This window comes from Ursus maritimus, unplaced genomic scaffold, assembly GCF_017311325.1.
Source record: "Ursus maritimus isolate PB19 unplaced genomic scaffold, ASM1731132v1 scaffold_12, whole genome shotgun sequence".
Classification (NCBI taxonomy): domain Eukaryota; kingdom Metazoa; phylum Chordata; class Mammalia; order Carnivora; family Ursidae; genus Ursus; species Ursus maritimus.
This window is the reverse complement of record NW_024423564.1, coordinates 40,003,604-40,018,675: the sequence shown is the minus strand read 5'-3', so window position 1 is coordinate 40,018,675 and position 15,072 is coordinate 40,003,604. Positions and strand designations below refer to the sequence as shown.

Below are 15,072 nucleotides of genomic sequence, written 5' to 3'. Positions count from 1 at the left end.
TATTGGAAATTCAAAAGGAAGTAACTTCTATCAAAAGTTTAAGGTGGTAACACAAATTCAATAATTAGGAAATGTTAGACATTTAAAAAGGATTTAATGTAGCAAACAGGAAAATTCTATATGTAACTTGAATTTTATGTTTTTGAGCTAACAAATTGAATTCAGAGCTATAGAGGTATCTACTTGCACAGAGTAGACACTCAAATGAAAAAAATTTGTGTGAAAGCTGTATTAACTTATTCTCCACTCACCTTATGCTCCAAAGTGATTTAATCTGGAGGAATTCCAGATTCCTTTTTGTTCTTAGTATTAACAGATAATATTTTCTTTACTGTGTAAGATCATTGAAGCTTTCTCAATATTCTACAACTTAAAAAAACAATTACGAGAGAGAGAGAGAGAGAGAGAGAGAGAGAACGCACAACCAGGAGGGAGCAGCAGAGGGAGAGGCAGAAGCAGGCAACCTGCTGAGCAGTGAGCCTGATGTGGGACTTGATCCCAGGACTCTGGGATCATGACCTGAGCTGAAAGCAGAAACTTAACTGACTGAGCCACCCAGGTGCCCCAATATTCTACAACTTTTGAAATCATTTTACTTGAGGGCCACCTCAGTGACTTAGTTGGTTAAGCATCCCACTCTTGATTTTGGCTCAGGTATTGATATCAGGGTTGTGCGACTGAGCTCCACTTCAGGCTCTGTGGTGGGCGTGGAGCCTGCTTGAGATTCTCCCTCTTCCAGGGGCACCTGGGTGGCTCAGTCAGTTAAGCATCTGACTCTTGGCTTCAGCTCAGGTCATGATCTCAGGGTCATGAGATCAAGCCCTGTGTTAGGCTTCATGTTCAATGCAGAGTCTACTTGAGATTCTCCCTCCTCTTCTCCCCCACCCTTCACCCACATGCGTGCTGTCTCTCTCTAAAATAAATAAGTAAATAAAATCTTAAGAGAAAATGTTCTCTCTCTCCCTCTGCCCCTCCCAGCCTTGCGTGTGCACACTCTCTCTTTGTCTCTCAAAAAAAAAATCTGTATTACTTGAATTTCAAAATTTGGTATTATAAGGATCGATATTATAAGGATTATTCAGATTCTATTAGGAATTTGTGGATGATATTGGTCACATGTATTAATTAAATGCTATCAATAAATATATTAATTTTAGGTTTTACTTTGTTGAGAGGAAAGAAGAAAACACTATGACTTTTAAATAATAATAAATATAATTTAATAAAATACTCAGATTCTGAAGATATTGTGAAGGGGAAAAATTACTTGAGATATTAATACCCAAAGATAATCATTGTTAATATTTTATTGTGCATATTTCCAGTAGTATTCCTATTCGTTTACTTATGTATTTTAACAAGTTGTGGTCATGCTCTGTATATTGCTTTAGATCTTGATTTTTTTCATTTAACAATATAGGTGTTTCTAATGTCATAAGTGTTTTTCCACAACACAGTTTTAATCATTCTTATTCTCTCTGATGATTGTATCATAATTTATATACACTGAAAATTGAAGTTTTTAAAATAGCTTGTCAGTATTATAAGTAACATGGTGATAGAGTTTTTCTTTTTCCCATTAAAGGAATACAAAATCCCTGAAAGACATACACATACAAAAAAATCCATCAATTTATCATTAAAATTTTTTAAAAATTATTTTCTCTAAAAACCTTAAGGAATAAAACAAAACTTGATTTTTGTTATATCTGATTTTATAAATTTATAGTCTATGAAGGAAGACATTTGAGAGACAGATTCTAAGGTGTTTTAGAGAAATTACAAAAAGGTTAAATAGAGTAATGTAGGCAGACTTCTAAGATGGTTCCCAATGATTCCCACCTAATTGGTATTCATGTCCTTGCATAATCTTCTCCCCTTGAGTGTGGGCTGGACTTAATGACTTGGTTCTAAGCAGTAGCTGTGCAAAGATGATGGGCTGTCACTTCTGTGATTCAGTTACAAAATATGGTGACTTCCATCTTGCTGGAAGATCGTTGTTGTCGTCCTCTTGGCCTGCACACTTTGATGAAGTAAGCTGCTATGTGGGAGAGGGATATGTGATGAGGAAATGAGAGAAACCTGTGGCCAACACTCAGCAAGGAATTGAGGTCTTTAGCTCAACAGCCTGCGAGGAACTGAAGGCTGCTCACAGGCACTGAATGAGCTTGGCAAGTTGATCCTTTCCCAGTTGAACCTTCATATGAGAGTAGATCCTGGGCCAACCCCATGACTGAGAGACCATGAAGCACAATATCCAGATATGCTGTGCCCAGACTCACGACCCACAGAAACTGTGAGATAATAATTGTGCATTGTTATAACCTGCTTAGCTTGGGGATAAGTTGTTCTGTAGCATTAGAAAGTAATAACAGATTTAACTAGAAGGGGCAAGAATACATTCAAAGATCATAGAAAAGATGCAGATATAAAGATCATAGGCAACAGTGCAACTCTTTCGGGTATCTTTGGCTGAATGGATAATAGTGACTTTTCTTTTTACAATTATTTCTAAGCTATTTAATAAGAGCATTTCTATTGAAAAGTTAGCAAAAGTATGGAAAAGTTCAAAGAAAAAGTAAAAGTCACATATAATCTTATCATTCAAATAGAACTACAATTATTATTTTGGTGTACAGTTTTTAGTCCTCTCCCTGTCTCTACAAAATCGGTACAATACTTTAATAATGTTTTATAACCTGGTTTCTAACCTAAACACATTACATTTTCCATTTCCTATTCTTCCACACAGCTTTTAAATGGCTGTATTGTTGCCCATGTATAATATATTACAATTTATTTAACAAAATCTCTTTTATTTGACACTTAATACTGTGCTTTAATACATGATATTTGGACTGTTCTAGAAAATCAAGGTTACATGGATAACATTTGTGTTTTGTTTCATGCTGTGTTTTATTTCAGAGACATAAATGATAAATTTTCATAGCTAAAGGAGGACATAATTTTTAAAGCTATTTCTCCCAGGCAAACAGCACATTATTCTCCAGAAGATCTCATCAGGGCCATTTCTGTCCAGTATTAAACAAAAAGGCTTAGATAATTGAACCAAGTGACTAGCAGAAATAAGCTTAAGAAGTGTTAAGCATCTCTGACCTCCTCACTTAAAGCCTTTGTCGGACTGCAGGGGAAAAGTGAATCATCATTTGAAATATAGCTGTTGTAAAGAAATGGGAGAAATGTTATAATAAAATACTGCATCTGTTGGCCTTAGCTGAACTTGAAGGATCAAGCCACTGACCTTTGTCAGTGTGGGAGAGATCCCATTGTGGGCACTAGAAGCAGCAGGGACACATGTCATGACCGTGTTTCACATCTTATATAGGAGTAGTGCATGTAGCTTTTTCAGGCTTCTTCCTTACAGTTTTTAATCTTGCCTCTTTCTCTGTTGTCTAAAATCAGTCTAAAAATAGTTGGAACATTTGAAAAAAATTAAATAACTCTCTTCCTAAATGTTTCATACTTCATTGGTTTTTCGCAGGTCATTCTTTTTAAATTCAAGCTACAAGTAAAATTGCCAGTCACTTAAAAAATGCTAAATTCGGGGCGCCTGGGTGGCTCAGTTGTTAGGCGTCTGGCTTCGGCTCAGGGCGTGATCCCAATGTCCTGGCATCAAGCCCCACATCAGGCTCCTCTGCTAGGAGCCTGCTTCTTCCTCTCCCACTCCCCCTGCTTGTGTTCCCTCTCTTGCTGGCTGTCTCTCTCTCTGTCAAATAAATTAACAAAATCTTTGAAAAAAAATGCTAAATTCAGTTTTGTTTTTTTTTTGCTTATTTCCAAATACATTTCACTACGCATAGGAATTGAATTAGCAAAATATGGGTAGTCATATGTGATGCAGTGTTTTGTCTAGAATCTAGATTATAAACACCTTCTCCAATCCTAAGGATTCTATGATTTCATTTATAAGAGTGATTAGAAAAATTACTGTGTGACTTCTAACCCTTGGGTTAATGATTTCCACTCTCCTCTGACCACACCTCCATTCTAATGAAATCTCTCCTTCTGTATTTGCTTTTTTTTTTTTTTTTAAAAAGAACTTATTTTTAAGTAATCTCCACACCCAGTGTGGGGCTCGAACTCACAACCCCCAAGAGTTACATGCTCTACCATCTGAGCCAGCCAGGTGCCCCTGTATTTGCTGTCTCTGTGTTCACATGATTGGCTGTGCCTATTCTCTCATACAGAATATTGGAATTTGAAGGATCTCTAGGCACTTTTCTCAGATGTAAAGATCTGGACCCTGTGTTTTAGGCCAGAAGTTCTGCTCTTGCTCTGAAAGCTTTGAGACAACAGCTTTGTTTAATGGCTGCTTTACCAACTTTGATGGTTTATGAAACTTGGGTTTCTTCCCAGAAAATGTACTATACAAAGTGAAAAGGTTTTTAGGTTGCTATATATATGTCTGTGTGAGAATTCTTGTGGCTTCGAAGGAATGTCTGACCTCTGATTGCATTGGAATTCCCATAATGCTGTACATAAAGTGAAGCTGACTTTGCATTTCTAATCAGAACTGAGATTGACATAAATCCTAGTGTGTATGTTTCAAAAAAGATTTTTTTTAAGCTGAAAAGCAAAGCCTAAATATTTGAAGGTAGTAGAAAGATTAGAAAAGAGGAATTGGAAATGAAGATTCTTTTTTCCTAAATAACCTAGAGAAATTACTAGCTTTTTAAAGGGGTGGGATAAAAAGGCCAGGTAGGTGGGGGATGTAGTGGGGATTTTTAAATGACTAATTGTTTATATGCTTTATTGCCATAAGGAAGAATTTAAGTATTTCTTGAACTAAGTAAGCATATCAAGTCTTGGGAATGTGCCTTCATGTAAATCCTACTTCTTTGAAGATCCAAAGAGGTCTTGGGATCTCAGCCTTTTTACCTGATAAGCCTATAACCAAGCCATATCACATGCCTGGAGAGCACATGCCTTTCTTTTTTCTTTTACTCCCTTCTGCTAAATTGCTTTTCTCCAAATATCTATTCTTTTTTAACTTCAAAAGATTATTGAGCACCTATTATGCAAGGCCTGTACTGTATCTCATGTTGGGTGGAGGGGGAGACATAAAGATGTGATTCTTGCCCGAGGGAACCTTAACAGTGAGACTTAGCCCCTAACTCTAGCACTAACCCTTAGCTCTGGACAGCAAGGTGTAGGACGCACTGTTGGTTCTAGATATCATTCTCATAGCTCTGAAGTTATTTTTTAACCAGGCATTCTATTAATTGCTGTTTGTAATTTTGTCACTTCCTGGTTTAAATTGCCCTTTCTGTCTCCTCAGAACTCATTTTTGTGACTGAGACTCTCCCCTCCCCCATCTTTATCTCAATAGTAAATGTGCAAAAATACTTAAGTAAGATTTTTATCGGAAAGGAGCTTAATTCCGAAAGCATTAATTTGGAGTTTATGTCTTATTAAGTTTAGGAGTTCCCTGAGGACATAGCAATTGAAAGTCTACATTTAAAATCTAATTTAAAGTTTAAAAATAAGAGATACAAATGTAAATTATATCCCTAATTGCTATAAAGGGAATTGTGGGTTCTTAAGTATTTGAGACTAAAAAGTACTTATATTAAATTCCAGACTAGTAAAGTATGTAAATTATAAAGGTACTATAAGGATAAGAAAGGGTTGACAGAAAGTTCATTTTGAATGTAATTGTGATGGTTAATTTATGTGTCGATGTGACTGGGCCACAGGGTGCCCAGAATTTGGTCAAATATTATTTTGGGTGTTTTTGTGAGGATATTTTTTGATGAGATTAATATTTTAAGGGGTAAGCCAGTTGCCTTCTATAATGTGGGTGGGCATCATCCAATCAGTTGAAGGTCTAAGTAGAATAACAAGATTGACCTTCCCTGGAGTAATAGGAAAAAGCCTCTGGTAGACTGCCTTCGGACCATCTGTACCATCAGTTTTCCTGGGCCTGCACCTGCTTCAGACTGGAACTACACTGCTATCTCTGTTGGGTTTCAAGAAGATCACGGCAGATTTGGACTTGCCAGCCTCCATACTCATGTGAACCAATTCCTATAATTGTGTGTGTGTGTGTGTGTGTGTGTGTGTGTGTGTATACACATCTTACTGGTTCTGTTTCTCTGGAGAACCCTAACATAGTAATATAACATTTGCTAATCATATGCTTATTTTAGCACCTAGCACAGTGTAGATGCCCAATAAGTAGTTGACTAATGGATTTATTATTATGCTAACGGGCTTCACAGTCAAAAAGTTTTGGACTCTGGCTCTGCTACTTATTAGCTGTGTGACCTTGGTCAATTCTGTGCCTCAGTTTCTTCATCTTTACTATTAGTATAGTAATGTTAACTTCCATATAAGGTGGTTGTGAGGATTAAGTAAGATAGAGCAAGGAAAGGAGAGCAGAAGCTTTCCTGTGATCAGCATTCCTATTTATTTGACAGTACTTAGGACTGGAGTGTGGTCTGTAGATGCTCTCAGAAAAGATAATGGCCTACATGGCATTTCACGGTTCTCCAGTGGGCCCAGTTCAGTCTTCCCTCTCTGGTGCAGCTAAGTCATAATAGGCCACTACTCTGAAAATAGTGGTTCTGAACTCCTGTAGTTTAAACTTTTTTTAATGTGACACTTTTTTTTTCATTATTCCATCAACCAAGGAAACACATAATGACAAAAAGCTTTTAAGGATTCAGGAACAGTTTTTTTTATAATAATTTTTTATTATATTATGTTAGTCACCATACAGTATCAGGAACACTTTTAAGGAATTTATGTAAGAGACTCAGATACTGCCCGAGGCCTCCACGCCAGATTACATGAGGCTTGAGCTCCCTTGTAGGACCTGTAACAGGCACAGTGCTGCTCCTGTTTCCTTGAATTTCCCACTCTTTAATTCCTCATGCTTCCCTTCACTTCCACTTTTTTGCTGTTTGGGATGAGCCCTAGGTCAAGTCCAGCCCCTTGACCATTTGCCACAGAAAAATTAACCATAAAGAGTTTTGTGAATATGGTAATTTTCCTGAAGATCTGAGAGGTTCCTTTACTCCATAGGCTATACCATCTTGCTGGCTCTGCCCTCTGTTTTCTGCTCAGGGACGTTCAAAGCCCGTGCTCTTGCCAGGATCCTTTCCAATGATCATGTGCTCCCCCCCCCCCAAGTAGAGTTTTCCCCTCCCTCTGACAGCTCCTCTCATAAGAATGTGTCCCTACTAGATCTGCCTTCCTGGCTTCCCCAACCTCTCTGACATTCTGTTCCTCATCAGTAAAAGCATTTTTGTGTTTGTGTCAAATGGTAGTACATATGTGTTAGGCATATTGTTTATACAATCCACAGACAGGGCTCACTGTATGTATTTAAGGTCTCCTTGTACTAATTACAGTAGCCAAGGGGCCCCAGGACCCAACAGACTGGGGACCACTCACAAAAATCTCTCTACTATTAATATTTTATGAAGATACTGTCTGTGGATTTATTTATATTTTCATTCTTATCTGCTCTTGTTTCTTAAGTTAATAAAAACCTAAAGTTCATCCCACTTAAAAAAAAAACAACTTGTACATATTTCCATTTACCCTAAATTTGTCCCCACTTAAACTTTAAGCATGTATTCCCTTTATTACATTCTAGGTCTTAGTGAACACATTCAGTATACTTCAATATTTTACAGACATTGATCTTTTCTACTTTTGGCTTTGACCATTCCATATTGAATAATGCTGATTTGTCCCCATGTTTTAGCTTCCAGCTCTTACAGTACCAGTGTGGGAACATTATAGACAGTATTTCCAATTGCCCTCATGTCAATACCATTTGCTAATGGTATTGATATTAGAAAGGGAGGCAACTGCCCATTTTCTCCTCTCTGGGTTGTTTAAGAGAGAATGCTGACATGACATTAATAGAGATTTTTCTATGAAAGATTGTTTTGCAGTAAAGAAAACTTGGAGATTTCAATCTCTTCTATTCAGTAAGCAAGAATTTTGGCCCATTGGACAGTCTTTTTGTGACATAATTAGGCACTAGTTAGAACCAGAGGTGTAAGCACTAGTTTGATTTCCTCTGTCATTACGGAGCCCTCTTACAAGATTGTTCTCCTCCCATGAGAAAACACCATACACCCAACAGTTTGGCTCTGGACCAAGAATGCAGCGATTACTGGTGTGTGCAGACTCCGCAGCTGCAGGGAGTAGGTTTTGGGTTTAAAATCTAACATTCAGAGAATATTTACTAAATGTCCACTGTGTACATACAAGGTGCTATACCAGCAACATTCCTGGTCCTCAGGGGCCTTATAGTTTAGGGTGGAGATCAGGCAAGACCAGCAATCAGAAAACAGCTATGATGCAAAGCAGAGTGGTAACCTCCTGAGAGAGGGCATGAATGGGACTCCTGAGAAGGGGGAGAACCCACCCTGCTGGAACCAGGAAAGATTTTACAGGTGGAGTCTTAGCAGAACCTCAAACAGTGGCTAGCAGTGGGTCAGGGAGAACATTTGAGGCAGAAGGCAAGGCGTGGAAGATAGGTATGAGAGCAAGTGATTGTGTGAAGAAAAGTATTGAAATTTCAGTCCACCATGGTAAGTTGAGTCTGATGAGTGGGGATCTTCAGTCTGAGACTAAGAAAGTTCTGTGATCCCTGATTCTTCCCCAAGAAGAATACTAGCATGTGTACTAATGTATACTGGTTAATCTGTTTATATGCCTACTAATTGTATTACTCTGCAATTTGAAGTCCTGGTAAGTCATTTATTTATCTTTTTATTGTAGACACTTAGCAGGACACCTGCCACATGAAAGGAGCTTAGTACATGTGGAATTGACTGAAGCCCATCTTAAGTGTTGTTGCAGGAATAACATTCATTACCTAGAAAGACATCTCCCACCCCTCCCCCCCATCACACACACACCCCCCACTTTCATAAAGAAGCAGGTTTTTGAAAGTTGACTTTTTCCTCTGAGGTTTTTGATTCCCAGTTTTCTTACTGAATTTGGCAGGATCTATTTTGATAGGAGTTGCAGCTTTAAAGACTGCAAAACTGTTGTCAGCTTGGTGATCACATTTTATATTCTCAGTTTTGGGGGGGCAACAGTGCATGGAAGAGTTAGATTCTTAATTGCCTTAAAAAAGGCAGATTACTGGCAGCATTCACTCTAGCAGTTTTAATAGAAGATCTATCTATCAGTCAAACTTTTGATGGTCCCCATTTCTAGAGAATAAAGTCCAAAATTTTGCATGGCATTTAAGACCCATAGCAATATGCCAAAAAGAGCCTCTTGTTTCTTGCTGTTCTCTCTCTTGTGCCTACATTTTAGCTAAAGAGAACCCCTCACCTTTCTCAGGCTTTGTCATCTCTTTCAATCCTCCTATCTTTGTGGTGTTCCCTCTGCTGTATATGCGTTAGTGATTGTAACAAACTTCCCAATCTCAGGGGGTTAATATGATTAAAGTATACTTATTTTTGCTCAGATAAGAGTGGAATACAATCACTCCTAGAGGGTGTCCTTTCTACACATATTTTCAGGGATCGAGGTTTCTTCTATCCTGTGGCTCCCCCACGTTCACACCACGACTCCCAAGGTTGTCCTCATCATCTCCAGTCTAGCCAGCTGGAGGGGAAAATGCATGAGGGTCATGAGTCAGGGGGCCAAACAGGCCAGTCCTGGAAGCAACAGATGTTACTCCTCACATTTTATTGGTCAGAACTGACACATGGCCATGACTAGCCACAAGGGAGACGGGTAAGCATAATCTAGCAGTGCCCCAGGAGAAAAAGGAAATGGTTTTTGATGACTTGATAACCAATATCTTCCACAGTCTTTCCTTCTGGTCACAAATTATTCCATTCTTCCTTTCTTTCATAGAACGTATCCATTTCTCATAGGGGGCAACCCAAAGACCTATGGAGTCAATGAAGTGGCACAAAGTTCAGATCTTCAGATGATGGATATGGTGTCTGGATGGGGCTTCTTGTGGCGATCTGTCAATAAAAAGGTTGTTCGTCCCTTCTCCCTCTCAATGTACAGTGGTGAATCAGGGACAGGATAATGCTAAAAAATAAACCTCCCCCAACCTCTCTTTGGGAAAACAGAAGAATGCAAGACACTGGACAATTTCTAGTTGCTAGTATATATGAAATCCTGAACAGGCATTATGAAGGTATCCTGCCTTCATAAGGTGGGGTGTGGAAGTTCCTTGATTAGATTCTGATTTTCTCTCCTGGTGGAACTCCCTTGTCCATGGCCCTTGGTCCATCCTCTGGGAGAGTCTTCCCTGTCCTGTTTTCCATGGCTATACCTGAAGAGGACATTTGGGAGTATATTCTTGAAAGTGCATACAACTTTCACAGCCTGCTTCTTGCTTGTGCAAGTGTGCGGTCCTAAGGAATGTTTTAATGCTCAAGTATCCAAGGCTTTTTCAGGTTGGGATTGTGTTTATTTGGCAGTACAATTCACTTAGAAACTTAGAACGCTTTTGATCTGGTAGCGTCTAGTCCGTTCCATGTGCCAGTAAATATATTCAAAGTTTTGCGTAGATGTCATTTTCAAGTCTTACTTGTTTTCTTCTACCCAAGCCCGCCCTTCTCAATTTAATGGTGGCTACCTCGAGGCCAGTTGGTTTGGGTGGGGGCCATACCATTAATGTTATCTTCGTAATAATACTGAAAATTTCAAACAATTGATATTTTTCTTATTGATTGCTAATCATATTTAAAGAGTAATATTAAAATATATCATCTTCAGTAAATTAATATTCACTTAGAACATCTTTTTACAGGTAAAATATAACATATAGAACTTTTATTTAAAAATATAAATTTTAGGAAAATTTTAAGAATTTTTGAGATTTTGGATAAAGATATATTTTATCATAAAAAAATTCCTTAGTTTGAAACACTGTCAGAAAAGAATACCAGAATCCTTCTGAAACCACAAATTCTATTTAGTTATCCAGTTGCTGTTTTCAATAACATTAGTAAGAAAATACATTTACAGTTTTATGCTGCAAGCATATGTCAAGTAATTAGAATAAATGTGGACATAGATATTAGGTTGAATATTGCTTACCTATTTTTAAAAATAGTGTTCTTTCCCTCATTTGATTTAAAAAAATGAAATACTTGCGATGCCTGGATGGTTCAACTGGTTAAGCATCTGCCTTTGGTCAGTGGGGAGCCGCCTTCTCTCTCTGCCTGCGCCTCCCCCTGCTTGTGCTCACTCTCTCTCCGACAAATAAAATCTTTAAAAAAAAATGAAATACTTAAATCTTACTCTAGTGCTCCAAAAATGTTTGGAAACATTTTTCTTTTTCTTTCTTTTTTTTTTTTTTAAGATTTATTTTAGAGAGGGAGTGTGGTGGGGAGGGGCAGAGGGAGAGGAAGAGAGACTCTCAAGCAGGCTCCCCACTGAGTGCAGAGCCAGACGCAGGGCTCCATCTCATGATCCTGAGATCATGACCTGAGCCAAAATACAGAATCGGACGCTTAACTAACTGAGCTACCAGGCACCACTGGAAACATTTTTCTTTTAATTTTTAGCAAAGAAATCTCTCCCAATGACTTTAGTAATAGTCATTGTAGCCAAATGCAATTAATATTTTGTGGTCTTAATAGTTGATAGGACTTAATTACGTTTGAAGGTGTGATGAAGTAGCTCCATCTTTCCATTTGCTTATGTGGTTTGAAATCACAGTTCTGACTAGTGCACATTCTCTTGATGAAACCACGAGGTGATGCATTCTTTGGGAAATATATGCTGGCAGATGGGAAACATAATCTTATGAAATTCTGCTTGACATATTGGTCACATATCATCTGAACAAGTCACTTTGTAGCTTGGTCATGTGAAAAATATTCACAAAACCTGTCTGAAAATCATATTTAAAAAAAAATTCAAAAACTTTAAAATGGAGTAGCATAAAGCTAGTAACATCTGAAGATTGTAGTTACATTACCAAACTCCCTGTGGTTAATAAGGTAATGGAACCAGATAGGGGAACAAAATTCATTTATACTGACATAAGAACACATACCAGTAATCCTTGGATTTAAAAGGCATCATGAAAGAAGGTACCAATGAAATAAGGCATTTCAAGCCTATGAAAAAGATTTTCAGAATGAAGACCATAATTCCAATAATCCAAAGTACTTCCCAGAAGCTTGAATGACCCAAAGTCAGATTTATAAAGATTAAGTTGTAATAAAGTGACTGAAAATGGAAGAGAACAGAAGATCCTGCCAAGAATACTAGTTACCAAGCTGTACTGCATCTTTGGGCACCTTTTCTTAGAAAAAGCCCAATATACAGTGCTTTTGTTGGCATACATTAAAGTTGTTAGAAGCTCAGTTCCAAGAGAAATTACATTTATTTCTGAAGCTTGGATTTTCCGCACATCCTCTAGGCATGGAGTTCATCTGGATAGGAACATCTCAGGAATGAAGGCAAGCCCCTTCTCCTGTCCAGTTTGTTGCATGAGCACTTTGGGAGGTTGATGCTGCTGCCCTGTCCACAGTTCCTAGAGGGTGGCATGGCCCTTGAATACTTTTTCTCTGATCCACATTCCTTTGTATCAGCACTGTGTTTCCTCTAATGATGAGTGGATGGAAGTCTCACATAGTGTCAGGGACAGTGGGAAACAGTCCTACGTCTTCAGTCAGGGCCCTCACCCTCAAACCCACCACAGCTAACTTTGTTAGCCCCAATGGCAGCAGCAAAGCTAGGTTTTAATGGGCTTTTGTGTTCAAATATTTTTTCCAAATTGTCTTAAAATTTGGGCTCTAATAGCTTTCATACATCTTTCCTAGTCAGGCCGCCAATTTCTGGACCCTCAATTTCTGCTTGCAAACTGGCCAATTATTTTCTGAGCTCATTTCTTATAACACTTTGCCTGACATACAAAATAAAAGTGAGCCCACTGTTCTTCTCCTGCCAAGCACTTCCCCCAGAGTTACAGTCTCAGTGGGCATGTGGTCTGCTGTCCAAGTTATCCCAGGCAAGTTTACCACATGTTTTGTCCCTGTGTAATTTGCATGTCCATCTTTACAGCTCTGTGATAGATTCCTTTATAATAAGTCTTGACATCCTCCAACTTTTTTCTTTTCCAAAGCTGTTTTGACTATTAAATGTTTGTAGCTCTGTATGAATTTCAGACTAATCTTCTCAATTGCTACCAAAAAGCCTGCTGGGATCAGGAACTGAAGCTGGAGAAGTAGGAGGAGAGGAAGGAGAGGAGAAGAGAGGTGGTGGAGCAGGGAGGTCACTAAGCAGTCTTTCTGAAGCATTGGTCTAGTGGACAAGTCAGAGCTTGAGGGGTATCTGCTGAAAGGGTCCACAGATGGGACTGTGAAGGTCTGTGCAGGGCTGTGATCTGGTTCTTGTGGTTGCCTCTGTGAGTTTGCAGTTGGGTGTCTGGTCATGAGTTGCTGTTGGTCAGCAGGGCAGACAGATGGGAAGAACAGCTGGACCTGGAGGCAGAGGAGTGTGCAGAGTGGAGAGAACCAAGTAACTGGTACCTGTTTGCTTCGCTGCATCTCTCTCTCATCACGTCTAACCATGATGACATTCAGAGCATAAGGGCTGCTGCTTCATTTCACTTTCCAAATCAGTGCAAGTTTCTAACCCAGAACCAAGTAGGGAAGAAGATGAAAAAATGTAGTTCCAACTTAGACTGAGGCAAAATAAAACCATTTTCTTTTTCTGTGTCACCATCTTCATCCAACCAGCCACCAACTCCTGTTGATTCATCATTATTTCTGCATTATAAGCCATTCCCTTCTCTGCAAATTGCTCTTTTTAAATCACTAATACATTTTGTGTCTGGATTACTGTAGTAGCCTCCTAACTTGTGATTACATCAAATATGGTCATGTAGGTTGTGCACTGCACAACTTCACTGGTGCCATTCATAGACCATGCTTAATGGCCCTCCCTAGAGTTGTTCAGAGTACAACATGCAGAACTGTACACAGTTCCATCTCAGGTCTAGCCCTGCTTCCTTCAGTAACTTGGGTCCTCCTTTTAAAAGGCAAAAGGACCATATCATTCTCCTGCCTAAAATTGTTGGCCTCCCATGACCTTCAGGGTAAAATTCAAATTCCTTAGCATAGCCTAATATCCATTCATGATTAGCAGGTAAGCCTAGGCTCTGGAATCACAATTTCTTCCCCTCTTGAGAGAGGGAACACAAGCAGGGGGAGTGGGAGAGGAAGAAGCAGGCTCCCAGCGGAGGAGCCTGATGTGGGGCTCGATCCCAGAACACTGGGATCACGCCCTGAGGCGAAGGCAGATGCTTAAGGACTGAGCCACCCAGGTGCCCCTGGAATCAGAATTTCTAAGTTGGAATTTCCCCTTAGCCACTTCTACAATATATGACCTTGGGCAAGTCACTTAATCTTACTGGGCTTGTTTCTTTAACTGTGAAATGGGAGAGGAGGGTGAGAATAGTCCTTTCCTCATCAACTTTTGTCAGCATTGAAATGTAAAGATATAATATTCCTTCTATAGTGCAATCTCTCACCATTGCCTGTGCCCACGCCAACTCTATGCTCCATCTGAACCGAACTCCTGTACTACTAGTTCTCCTTGTTGTGCCCCATCCTGCCTCTGTACCTTTACACATACCTGAATCAGCCTTTTTCTCTCCCCTTGGCTAGAACCTGCTCATTCTCCAGGACTCAGTGACTCATCACTCCCTCCTGGCAGCCATCTCTGATTCCCTCAGCCTCAGTTAGTGACAGTTCCCTTGGGTTGTCTCTGTTAGTGCTTGGTTATACCACAGTGGATTCTCTTTTTCTCTCTCCCCCACTATAAACTATAGACTTTCTTGCCTGCTAGACCATAAACTCCAGACCATGTTTTGCTTGAGGGTAGGGACTGTTTTACCTGTCTTTGTATCCTTAGCTCTTAATGTAGCACTAAGTTTTTAAGAATGTTAGTAGGTTCTCAAAGTGTTTATTGAATTAATCAGTGTTGAATGATGAGGGCTCTAACGGGTGTTGTTATACTTTATGGAGAAATATAAAGATGATGGAATATTTTGGGATAATGCATAATAGCAAGAATTTCAGAATTCTTTTTTTT

At 39.1% G+C, this 15,072-nt stretch overlaps 1 pseudogene; it reads right to left on the bottom strand.

The window, feature by feature from the left end:
• Window positions 1–11,620: 11,620 nt before the first annotated feature.
• LOC103663119 overlaps window positions 11,621–15,072 on the bottom strand; it is a 29,617-nt pseudogene continuing 26,165 nt past the window's right edge.